Source organism: Oncorhynchus keta, chromosome 2 (genome assembly GCF_023373465.1).
Source record: "Oncorhynchus keta strain PuntledgeMale-10-30-2019 chromosome 2, Oket_V2, whole genome shotgun sequence".
NCBI lineage: Eukaryota > Metazoa > Chordata > Actinopteri > Salmoniformes > Salmonidae > Oncorhynchus > Oncorhynchus keta.
This window is the reverse complement of record NC_068422.1, coordinates 24,066,330-24,078,867: the sequence shown is the minus strand read 5'-3', so window position 1 is coordinate 24,078,867 and position 12,538 is coordinate 24,066,330. Positions and strand designations below refer to the sequence as shown.

Below are 12,538 nucleotides of genomic sequence, written 5' to 3'. Positions count from 1 at the left end.
ACGGACTTTGAACTCCCTCCAAAGATTTTCTATGGGGTTGAGATCTGGAGACTGGCTAGGCCACTCCAGGGCCTTCAAATGCTTCTTACGAAGCCACTCCTTCGTTGCCCGGGGTGTGTGTTTGGGATCATTGTCATGCTGAAAGACCCAGTCATGTTTCATCTTCAATGCCCTTGCTGACGGTAGGCTTTGATACTTTGGTCCCAGCTCTCTGCAGGTCATTCACTAGGTCCCCCCGTGTGGTTCTGGGATTTTTGCTCACTGTTCTTGTGATCACTTTGACCCCATGGGGTGAGATCTTGCTTGGAGCCCCAGATCAAGAGAGATTATCAGTGGCCTTGTATGTCTTCCATTTCCTAATAATTGCTCCCACAGTTCAACCCAAGCTGCTTACCTATTGCAGATTCAGTATTCCCAGCCTGGTGCAGGTCTACAATTTTGTTTCTGGTGTCCTTTGACAGCTCTTTGGTCTTGGCCATAGTGAAGTTTGGAGTGTGACTGTTTGAGGTTTTGGACAGGTGTCTTTTATACTGATAACAAGTTCAAACAGGTGCCATTAATACAGGTAACGAGTGGAGGACAGAGGAGCCTCTTAAAGAAGAAGTTACAGGTCTGTGAGAGCCAGAAATCTTGCTTGTTTGTAGGTGACCAAATACTTATTTTCCACTATAATTTGAAAATAAATCCATTAAACATTTTCTGGATTTTCTGGATTTTTTCCCTCCATTTTGTCTGTCATAGTTGAAGTGTACCTATGATGAAAATTACAGGCCTCTCTCATCTTTTTAAGTGGGAGAACTTGCACAATTGGTGGCTGACTAAATACTTTTTGCCCCACTCTATATATGCATGATCACTCACAAAAAAACACGACTTTCAAGGTAAAACGCAACCCGTCAATACACAGCTGGACTCACCTGCTCCCGCTTTCTCCATTGTGCTATTGACAAAAACACTTGACTGGCTCAACTGTTCTGGAAAACTATGGTAAGCTTCATACTGTAAAATAATATGACCGGTGAAATGAAAAATAATCTGTTTGATCTCCTAACGTATTGCACAATTTGACTGCAGGTATTTACTTCAATTGTTAATTTCCAAATGTAAGGAAAAACGTTTAGTTTTTTTTCTTTTTCAACGATATTGAAAACCATCCCATGGCTATTTCCAAATACCCCAGTACTCTGCCCAAGCCAACTTGGCTGCCACTCAACGACAATACATTTTGAATGCACCAAACAGCAATGCTGCATTCAATCGCACCAGTAAACCATGCAGTACTTTTTTTTTTTTATGTTACACAGGGCTCGACATGAAAATTGTTGGGCAAGGGAATTATAGATTTAAGTTGTCAGGAAAAAATAATACACACAATATTAAACAATTGGGCTGATCCGGATGCAATGTTTTGCTCACTGTCCTCTCAATTTCTGCAGAGCCCATGAGAGTTTCATGATTGTAGAAAAACATTAGTTTCATACAAAGCTCTCCCCGGCCCTATATTTGGCAAATATGACCATAATTATATCCTCTAGATTCCTGCTTACAAGCAAAAACTAAAGCAGGAAGTACCAGAGACTCACTCAATACAGAAGTGGTAAGATGACGTGGATGCTACGCTAAAGGACTGTTTCGCTAGCACAGACTGGAATATGTTCCGGGATTCATCCAATGGCATTGAGTATAATACCACCTCAGTCATTGGCTTCATCAATAAGTGCATTGATGACATCATCCCCACAGTGACCGTACATACATATCGCAACCAGAAGCCATGGATTACAGGCAACATCCGCATCAAGCTAAAGGCTAGAGCTGCCGCTTTCAAGGAGCGGAACACTTATCCGGACGCCCATAAGAAATCCTGCTATACCCTCAGACGAACCATCAAACAAGCAAAGCATCAATACAGGATTAAGATTGAATCCTACTACACCGGCTCTGACGCTCGTCAGATGTGACAGGGCTTGAAAACTATTACGGACTACAAAGGGAAACCCAGACATGAGCTGACCAGTAAACGTGAGCCTACCAGACAAACTAAATGCCTTTTATGATCGCGTCGAGGCAAGAAACACTAACGCATACACGAGAGCACCAGCTGTTCTGGATGACTGTGTGATAACGCACTCGATAGCTGATGTGAGCAAGACCTTTAAGGCGTCCCATCTAGAGCTCTGGAAATGCAAATGCGCTACGCTAAATGCGAATCGTATTAGTTAAAACTCAAACGTTCATTAAAATACACATGCAGGGTATTGAATTAAAGCTACACTCGTTGTGAATCCAGGCAACAAGTCAGATTTTTAAAATGCTTTTCAGCGAAAGCATGAGAAGCTATTATCTGATAGCATGTAACACCCCAAAAGACCCGCAGGGGACGTAAACAAAATAATTAGCATAGTCGGCGCTACACAAACCGCACAAATAAAATATAAAACATTCATTACCTTTGACCATCTTCTTTGTTGGCACTCCTAGATGTCCCATAATCACTATTGGGTCTTTTTTTCGATTAAATCGGTCCATATATAGCCTAGATATCGATCTATGAAGACGGTGTGATAAACGGGAAAAAAAATAGCGTTTCATAACGTAACGTCATTTTTTAAAATTCTAAAAGTCTACGATAAACTTTCCCAAAACACTTCGAAATACTTTTGTAATGCAACTTTAGGTATTAGTAAACGTTAATAAGCGATCAAATTAATCACGAGACAAAGTGTTTTCTATAGGGGTCCGTCTTGAAATACTGTCCGTGTATTTCTCAACCAAAATATCCGGCCGGAGACCTGAAGAAAAAGCCTGTCTCTTGTTCGTTTGACCAAGAAACAAAGAATTGGCAAATGACAAGACTGTTGACATCGTGTGGAAGCTGTAGGTACTGCAACCTCAGCCCTATATATTTTTCCACTTTCAGTGATCAGATTTTCCTGCACTTTTCGATGAAACGCACTTTCTGTAATAGTCACAGCCGTGATTTAACCAGTTTTATAAACGTCTGAGTGTTTTCTATCCACACATACTAATCATAGAGTTCTAGCTTGTATAGCGCCCTGGGCGAACCCTAACTTCAAGCACCCGCGCCCGCCCATGTCGCCAGTACCTAAATCCGCTACTGATCTGTATTAGTCTATAAATAAATCTCTTTGACAAAATGCGTCATCTCTCCCATGTCTTATTCGACTAGTATTTTTGAAAGTGTAAGGATAATAATTCAGCCATTTATTGCTTGCCAACATTTTACTCCCTCTGTTTAATATAACACACATACATTCATTATTCATTTCGGTTGCCTATCCTGACGTGAAATGTGTTCTTTTTTTTAGTATTTCACTCTGATGTGTGCCACAGATAATTTTGTGGCTAGAGTCAAATACTAAGAAAATTAGAAGGGGGGAGAGAAATTATGGCATATAGCCTCGTGATTGTTATGTTACTTTAGTTTATTTGGTAAATATTTTCTTAACTCTTCTGCACTGTTGGTTAAGGACTTCACGTTAAGGTCTACACTTGTTGAATTCGGCGCATGCGACATAGTTTGATTTGATGCTAAAACGCTTTCAATTCCACGTTAATATTAGCATGTTCTAATCAAAAACCAATGTAATTCAGTCTCCCCTAGATAGCATACTCAAACCAAGAACTCGAAAGTGTAACCAAAGATTTATACAACTCATTCTGTCTGTGGTATAACATTAACGTTTACGTATTTCTTTGACGGCTAGCAAATTCACATAACATTGAGTCCGAGGAGTTAGCTAACTTCCTAGCGTGTGAGTGCAAATCGTACCATGATACTTAGCAACTTGACAAAAAGGTATGAGTGCTAACGTTGGCTAGCTACTCTAGCTAAACAAAGCAATTTAGCTAGTATATTCCGACTGAGTGTGTCGACAATTTCAAACAGATCCAGGACTGTCATCCAGCCAGTTACTTTTATAAAGAATGTACTAAAACGGTATGGCTTTAAAAAAAAAACACTTTTCGATACTTACAATCTTGAGACTTTCCGCGGGTGTAATTTTATGACACAAGGCATGCTGGGAAATAGAAGACGTACGAACCTGTCATTGGTTGGTCTGAAATATACAGTAATGTACATTATTAGCTAGCTAGATTTGTGGGTCTTTTAACAAGATCACGATACAGCATTTATGAGAACAATATCTTTTGAAGCCATAGCCTACCCCTCTGGATATAATCTCCTCTCCTCATTCTAGCTTTCACTATCTGATGTCCCCAGACACCTGACAAGCTGTTTTGTGTTTCAACTAATATCTCTGCGAAACAATGCATTTTTTTTGTTGATAAAACAGTGAGGATGACAAGAGTGTCTGACACATATTATTTGGGTATGATGATGCTGCTGAAGTAAGAATAGGCCTGCATGTTAATTTAGTTAAAAATGTATTTCGTTGGCACGTCTCAAAAGCATACTATGAAAGGCTGGTGAGGCTGGGTGATGGAGTTGATTGTTCTAAATTATCCATGCAACACTGGCATCTGGAATCACAATACCTGCCTGACTATCATTCTAATTAATCATTCTTTTGGATATGAATGCACTCATTTGCATAAATAGTTGCCACATTTGGGGCGGCAGGGTAGCCTAGTGGTGAGAGCATTGGACTAATAACCGCAAGGTTGCGAGTTCAAACCCCCGAGCTGACAAGGTACAAATCTGTCGTTCTGCCCCTGAACAGGCAGTTAACCCACTGTTCCCAGGCCGTCATTGAAAATAAGAATATGTTCTTAACTGACTTGACTGGTTAAATAAAGGTAAAATAAAAAAATAAAAAATTTGTGCTCATACTGTGGTTGGTGATACATTTTTACTATCTTGCTCCAATTAAGCAAAATGCATTTCAGGTATGAAATTCCAATTGTACATGTTATCTCTAATGAGAATAATGAGAACGTTTTTAGAAAGTAACTAATGCATTCAGTGCAGTCTCTCTGTGAAAAAAAATGTGAATTATGAGAGTTCATATAAAGCTAAGTAATGTGCAGGGGACACAACCATCAAAAGGTCCAATAATCATTATTACATTTCCCTCTCCATACAAAACTAAGACAATTTTGGCAAAGGGCCATGGAGAAAAGTCTCAAAATGCATTAGCTCAGATTGATTGATCATTTAGATGTGATGCAATCGCAGGTGCATGGCACTGATAAGCTTTCCATCACTCATACTCATTAGCAGGGGTAATGCTAAATTGATTTTCAACTACTCTCTTGGATTCATAGACCCTAACATAGAGCAGCACATGTGCAGCTCTTGCCCAAGCAAAACAGCAAGACAGTACATACAATAAATGTTTTTTATACAGTTTATCATATTTTTAGAATCATCTATGTTGAACGTTTTTTGAATGACCCTCTATGTAAAGGTTTACTAACCTAATATAATGTAACCTTTTATCCACTGAGTTTTCAGGTGTGATTTTATTTAGCAGTTCATCAAGGTGATACCATACCTAATATGCTGTAAACTCTTGCCAGTAGAGGTCTCTATGTCTCCAGCTTGCCTCAACATTCTGCAGTGGATGATTGATGTGTGTGTATTGAGGTGTTGATTCTATTTCGCAGTTCATCAAGGTGATACCATACAGTGTACCAAAGACACATTGTCTTTTTCATAAATATTAATAAATCAAATATTAATCAAATATTTTAGCTTGATTTAGCTTTTTCACTTCTGGGACTATTCTATTGGTTCCAGAATACCAGGCAAATTAAATCAGAACATGTATTTATTTGACCTATGTCTGGAGTCTTTGAGTAGAAATACAGTACCTCTGGTATTGTGCTTAGGCCAACATCTACCTGTTTCATGGAGAGAAGAATGACATTATTTACATAAATCTCTAAAATGGTCAGTGTATAAAATAAATAAAGATGGTTGCCTGAATATGCTACCACAGACAGCATGCAGTTATCTCCTCATGCACAATTCACCTTGACATGATGACAACACAACTAATAGCATTTTTGTTTAGAGCACTTTGAAAAATAAAGCTAATTGACAAAGAGTTCCATTGTAACAGACACTAAGTTGGATGACATCAACGAGGATCTTCTTCAATGCCAGAGATGGAAAGAACTTAATCCAGCTATGAAAGCTGCCATAGAGTGTGGGGATATTGCTTACATCCGCAATGACAAGCTCATTGTCCAGAGTTTCCAGGTCAGTAGCTTCAGCCCAACATCATACACACACAGTGGTGTAAAGTACTTTAAAGTAAAAAATACTTTAAAGTACTACTTAAGATGTTTGATTACAAAATACCCAGTCTGATATTGACATGCAAGCGACAAATCACAAATATACAGCCATCAACACACTGTTGTCCTGCACATCTAATGTGCTTCCCTTTGTCTATCGTCAGAATAAACACCAACTGAGACCACTGGCTGGGCATTCCTTTCTATAAAAACGCAAGAGAGTTACAAACCAAGTACAATCACATCTGTTACAGTTACACCCACATTTTTGTTACTGAATGTTGATGGTTCACAGTATCTAATGGTATTGTTGTTTCACATTCTTGATATTGTTATGATGTTTCACACTGTTTAAGGAAAGATCATGCATATCATTTCCCCCCATACCTTGGTACGTCTGAGATGCTTCTTCTGTGAATTAATTTACTCAGCTGGCTGCATCTAGATGAAAAAGGCTATGGAGTCCAATTGCTTGTGGATCAAGAGCCAGCTTCCTTTGTTTCTACATGACTGGACAAGTAAAGAAAGTTTTAAAAAATTCCCCCTGATTTAACCTCTGTTGGTTTATCCAGCTAGCATTCTTTAATAATTCCATTGTGCAGACATGAAGCAGAGCATGAGAAATGAGCATCAAGCATTTCTCATAAAAATGGAAAAATTGTAAAAAATAAAATAAAAACAATATCCAGGAGTACCACAGTATGGCAATGCATTTTCCCACTGTTCGTTGATCTTTGAACTTTCAAAGAAATACAACTAATATTTTCCTTTTCCTAATGACCAATGCATACTGTATATTTTCACATGACCACACACGTGCAAACATACAGTGCATTCAAAAAGTATTCAGATCCCTTGACTTTTTCCACATTTTTATTAATCTCAAATGTATTAAATGTTTGTTTTTTCCCCATCAATCTACACACAATACTCCATATAATACTGAAATATCACAGTTACATAAGTATTCAGACCCTTTACTCAGTACTTTGTTGAAGCACCTTTGGCAGTGGTTACAGCCTCAAGTATTCTTGTGGATGACACTACAAACTTGACACACCTGTATTTGGAGAGTTTCTCACATTCTTCTCTGCAGATCATTTCAAGCTTTGTCAGGTTGGATGGGGAGCGTCACGGCACAGCTATTTTTAGGTCAATCCAAAGATGTTTGATCGTGTTCAAGTCCTAGCTCTGGCTGGGCCACTCAAGGACATTCAGAGACTTGTACCAAAGCCACTCCTGCGTTGTCTTGGCTGTGTGCTTAGGGTTGTCCTGTTGAAAGGTGAACCTTTGCCCCAGTCTGAGGTCCTGAGCGCTCTTTAGAAGGCTTTCATCAAGGATCTCTATGTACTTTGCTCCATTCATCTTTTCCTTGATCCTGTCTAGTTCCCAATCCCTGCCACTGAAAAACATCCTCACAGCATGATGGTGCCACCACCATGCTCCACCGTAGGGATGGTGTCAGATTTTCTCCAGACGTGCTGCTTGGCAGTCAGGCCAAAGAGTTCAATATTGGTTTTATAAGACCAGAGAATCTTGTGTCTCATGGTCTGAGAGTCTTTTAGATGCCTTTTGGCAAACTCCAAGTGGGCTGTCATGAGCCTTTTACTGAGGAGTGACTTCAGTCTGGCCACTCTACCATAAAGACCTGATTGGTGGAGTGCTGCAGAGATGATTGTCCTTCTGGAAGGTTCTCCCATCTCTACAGAGGAACCATCAGGTTCTTGGTCACCTCCCTGATCAAGGCACTTCTCCCCTGATTGCTCAGTTTGGCCGGGCGGCCAGCTCTAGGAAGAGTCTTGGTGGTTCCAAACTTCTTCCATTTAAGAATTACGGAGGCCACTGTGTTCTTGGGGACCTTGAAGGCTGCAGAAATGTTTTTGTACCCTTCCCCAGATCTATTCCTCGACACAATCATGTCACGGAGCTCTACAACTGCTCTGACATGCACTGTGTGACCTTATATAGATAGACATGTGTGTGCCTTTCCAAACCTTTCCTTGGTCCGATTCTTACAACAACGTTCGTGACAGAAGATCCCACCACCCACAGACCAAGCAGCACCTTTGGGGGTTACTGTCACGCCCTGACCTTAGAGATCCTGTATTCTCTATTTTGGGTTAGGTCGGGGTGTGACTTGGGTGGGTATTCTAGTTTCTTTACTTCTAGGTTGGGCTGGTATGGTTCCCAATCAGAGGCAGCTTTCTATCGTTGTCTCTGATTGGGGATCATACTTAGGCAGCTTTTTCCCACCTGTTGGTTGTGGGATATTGTTTTTGTATGGTTGCCTTTGAGCACGACAAAGCTGCACGTTAGTTTCTTTGCTCTTTATTGTTTTAAAGATGATGAACCCAAACCACACTGCACCTTGGTCGATTCTTACAACAACGTTTGTGACAATCTCATTTAGTCTGACAGCTTGGACACAGTGGTCAGGCATATCAATAATTAATCATTGGCATGCATAAGTGGTGGAGGAATTGTGGACAGCTGTGAGGGACCTCCAGACAGAGCCCCACTGAAGAAAATATCATCTGCTACAGGGGCAGCACAGTCAGGGAGTGAGCCTTTCATCCTCTCTTGCTCTCACTGACCTGACCATTGGTAGTGATTCAATATGTCTCAATTAAAACTATGACAATGTGCAACTGTTGAGCACAGTTAGTATATGCACTGCTGTTTTATTAACATTGCCAAGTAAAGGTAGGTTGTATATGTGTCCCCTATCCATATTCTTTCCTACGCTAGAACCCTATATGGAGGACATCAATTCATCCAAAATACAGGGATCTGACGAGAACTACATCTAAGCATGATGCTTCTCATTCTTGAGCTCTGTTGCTGTCACGCCTTGGTCTTAGTATTTTGTGTTTTCTTTAATTATTTGTTCAGGCCAGGGTGTGACATGGGTTTATTGTGTTGTCGTATTGTTTTTTTTGTAGGCATTGGGATTGTGGCTGATTAGGGGTGTGTCTAGCATAGGCTTGGCTGCCTGAGGCGGTTCTCAATCAGAGTCAGGTGATTCTCGTTGTCTCTGATTGGGAACCATATTTAGGTAGCCTGGGTTTCACTGTGTATTTCGTGGGTGATTGTTCCTGTCTCTGTGTTAGTATTCACCAGATAGGCTGTAATAGGTTTCTCGTTCCGTTTGTTGTTTTGTATTTATAAGTTATTTCATGTATCGCGATCATTCATTAAAGAACATGAGAAACACCCACGCTGCATTTTGGTCCGACTCTCTTTCGACAAATGAACGCCGTTACAGTTGCACCCCTAAAATTAGTTGCAATTACCTACAAATATTCATAGATGACAGACGCAGTGAAGCAAAGCACACTTAGGGGTAGGCGTAAATGTTTTGAGAACACTCATTTTTATTTAATTGGGAAATACTTACATTTGGGTCTGATATGCAGCCGACGCTCCAGAACAGGAGGCTTCACTGCGGGGGTGTTAATTATTTAAATAGTATTGATCTATCTAGCTAGCTAGCTCTAAATATGTGCTGTCAGAGAAACCCAGACCTAGTCAACATCACTGTAAACTTCAAAGCTAGCTTTGTGTGTGTGTTGGAGTGTTTTTATGGGTGAGTGTGTAGAGCCCTGTGACTGTGCATAATAAAACAAAATACAAGTGTCAGCTCAGATAGTTTGTGTAGCCATTTTCTTAGCTATTTAGCAGTCTTGTAGCTTGGGGATAGAAGCTGTTCAGGTGCCTGTTGGTGTCAGACTTGATGCACCAGTACCGCTTGCCGTGCGGAAGCAGATAGAACAGTCTGTGGCTGGAGTCTGTAACGATTTTCCGGGCCTTCCCTTCACATCGCCTGATATAGAGGTCCTGGATGGTATGGAGCTCGGCCTACCCTCACAACCATTGTTCGGCCTGTCAGGAAGTCCATTATCCAGTTGCAGAGTGAGATGTTCAGTCCCAGGGTACTTAGCTTGGTGACGAGCTTGGAGGGCACAATGGTGTTGAACGCTGAGCTGTAGTGAATAAACAGCATTCTCACATAGGTATTTCTATTATGAAGACAGGGCACTCGAGCCACTGCGTGTTCTCCCCGCTTCCATCACTCAAAGGCAGGCAATATAAGAGCATCATGGCAGAAACTGACAGACTGGCCAATAGTTTCTACCCCCAGACCATCAGGCTGCAGAACAGCCACCACTAGTCAGCTACCTGCTCCCCCCCCCCCACCCCCCTGCTAATACCCCTATGGACACTTTCCCCCCCACCCCCCTTCTCAATGGACATCTTCCCTGCTGATAACAGCTTTGCTGTGAATGAATAGGTGTGTCCAAACTTTTGACTGGTACTGTGTATATTATTATTTTTATTTGTATTATTGTTTCATTCACTTCGCTTTGACCTGTACCGTTGGAGCTTAAGAATGTAACTGTACCCTACAATTACATCTGTGACCCTGTGCATGTGACTAATAAATTCTAAATACTGTTTTGGTCTCATACCTACCACACTCAAACAGCGTGAAGCGAACCCATGCACATGCGTAGATACTATCTGTGACTGTGTGGGAGCGAAGTCTTGCATCTCGATCATCGCAATATTTGTGGTGCTGCTCGTGGCAATGACATTTTGCTGAGTCTACCTTAAAATGTTCCATGTTCATTTGTGTATGAAAATCATGGATAGGCTATGTTTATATTCTGTAAAAAATATATATGTCCACCATATATTCGTTTTCTGTAGGAGAATAAATAAACATCAATGCCAATGTCAATATCAGCTCAAGCAATTGTATTACCATACCAACCTGGCCAGTTAAAGCATATTTCAACCAGCTTAGCCAGCTCAACCATGTTTCCATCAGCTTGAAGCTAGTCTTCCATCAACTGACCAGCTCAGAGGTTAAACAGGATTTTCCAGCAGGAAGACAAAGTCTTCGTAAAAACTACGAGCCAGATAGCTCTGGGACACATGCGGAAGTTGCAGACCTTTGTCCAAATATACATTTAAGGTCTGTCCTCCTTTTGCTCCCATTCTTCCAGTGCACATCTTTGGAGGAGAAGCATGAATGATACCCTCTTTGGAATCCACTTGTTCAAAAAGTGACTGAGCACAGAGTGGCTCTGTCTGATGCTGGTGAGAGTACAGCTGTGCAGGAGAGCATTGGGCTGATGGCAAGAGCATTCTCTTGTTGCTTTGTTCACTGTTAAATCGGGTCTACTGTTTGTTTTCCCTCTTTCTGTCTCCTTTGCCAACTATGTGGTGGAGTTAAAAAAGCAAACAGTGGTCCCGTTCTTCCTTTTATGTTAGCTCTGAGCCATCCACCTAAGTACCAGTGTCAATCTGTCTCAGTGCAGCTGGGCCCAGTGCATCTGCTCTCTGGTATTGGGACACCACCTCTCCCTAGACTGAATTGGAATAAAGGTAGATGCCAATACACACCGAAACGTACAGGAAAGCTGTCACGACTTCAGCCGAAGTCGGTCCCTCTCCTTGTTCAGGCGGCGTTCGGCGGTTGTCGTCACCGGTCTTCTAGCCATCGCTGATCCACCTTTCATTTTACATTTGTTTTGTCTTTGTTTTCTACACACCTGGTTTCATTCTCCAATTACATGTTAATGTATTTACCCTCTGTTTCCCCCATGTTTTTGTGTGTGATTGTTTCTATGTTCATTTGGTACGTTATGGCTGGTTTTCGACAGGTGCTGTTTTCACCTGTGCGTAATTGATGACCGTTTATTGTTGGTCGAGTGTATTGTTATCTTGTGCCTTTATTTTGAGTAAAGTACGTTGCTCACTCATTCTGCTCACCTGTGCCTGACTTCATGCACCAGCTACACCCACCTTATGACAAAGCAGCAGCCAAATTTTGAGAATTCTACCTTCAGAGCTTAATCAAAGGCGTCACAAATTAAAGGTATTGTAGCCTCAATGCAAAATAACCACAGGTCTTAACCAATGCCAACCCACTGGGCAAAAACTGGTCTGAATCAAGTAATTTCAACCAAAAAAAATCTATGTGACGTTGATTCAACGTGGAAAACTGATTGCATTTGCAAAAAGTAATCAACATAAGGGACTTTTTCACACAACTTTGAACCTAAATCCAATGACATGGTGACACTTTTTGTTGATTTAATGTTGAACTCACATTAGTTGACAACTCAACCAAAACTAGACATTGAACTGACGCCTGTGCCTAGTGGGATGCATTGTTTATAAAGGTAGATTATTAGACAGACAGACAGACAGACTGCTGAAAGATCCATTTCTCCTCGCAGATGGCAAGCTCACAAGTGGCAAATCTATTTACCATATCCTTTGTGGGCCTATTTCTTTACTA

The 12,538-nt window shown here is 41.0% G+C and overlaps 1 protein-coding gene across 1 annotated transcript in view; it reads right to left on the bottom strand.

The window, feature by feature from the left end:
• LOC118398285 (microcephalin) overlaps positions 1-4,209 on the bottom strand; it is a 61,336-nt gene extending 57,127 nt beyond the window's left edge. Inside the window, exons 1-2 of the mRNA XM_035793478.2 lie at positions 4,191-4,209; positions 3,999-4,043 (exon numbers count right to left, since the gene is read on the bottom strand). The gene's annotated coding sequence lies outside the window, so the exon portion shown is untranslated. The remainder of the gene's footprint in view (positions 1-3,998; positions 4,044-4,190) is intronic.
• Between the last annotated feature and the right edge of the window lie 8,329 nt (positions 4,210-12,538).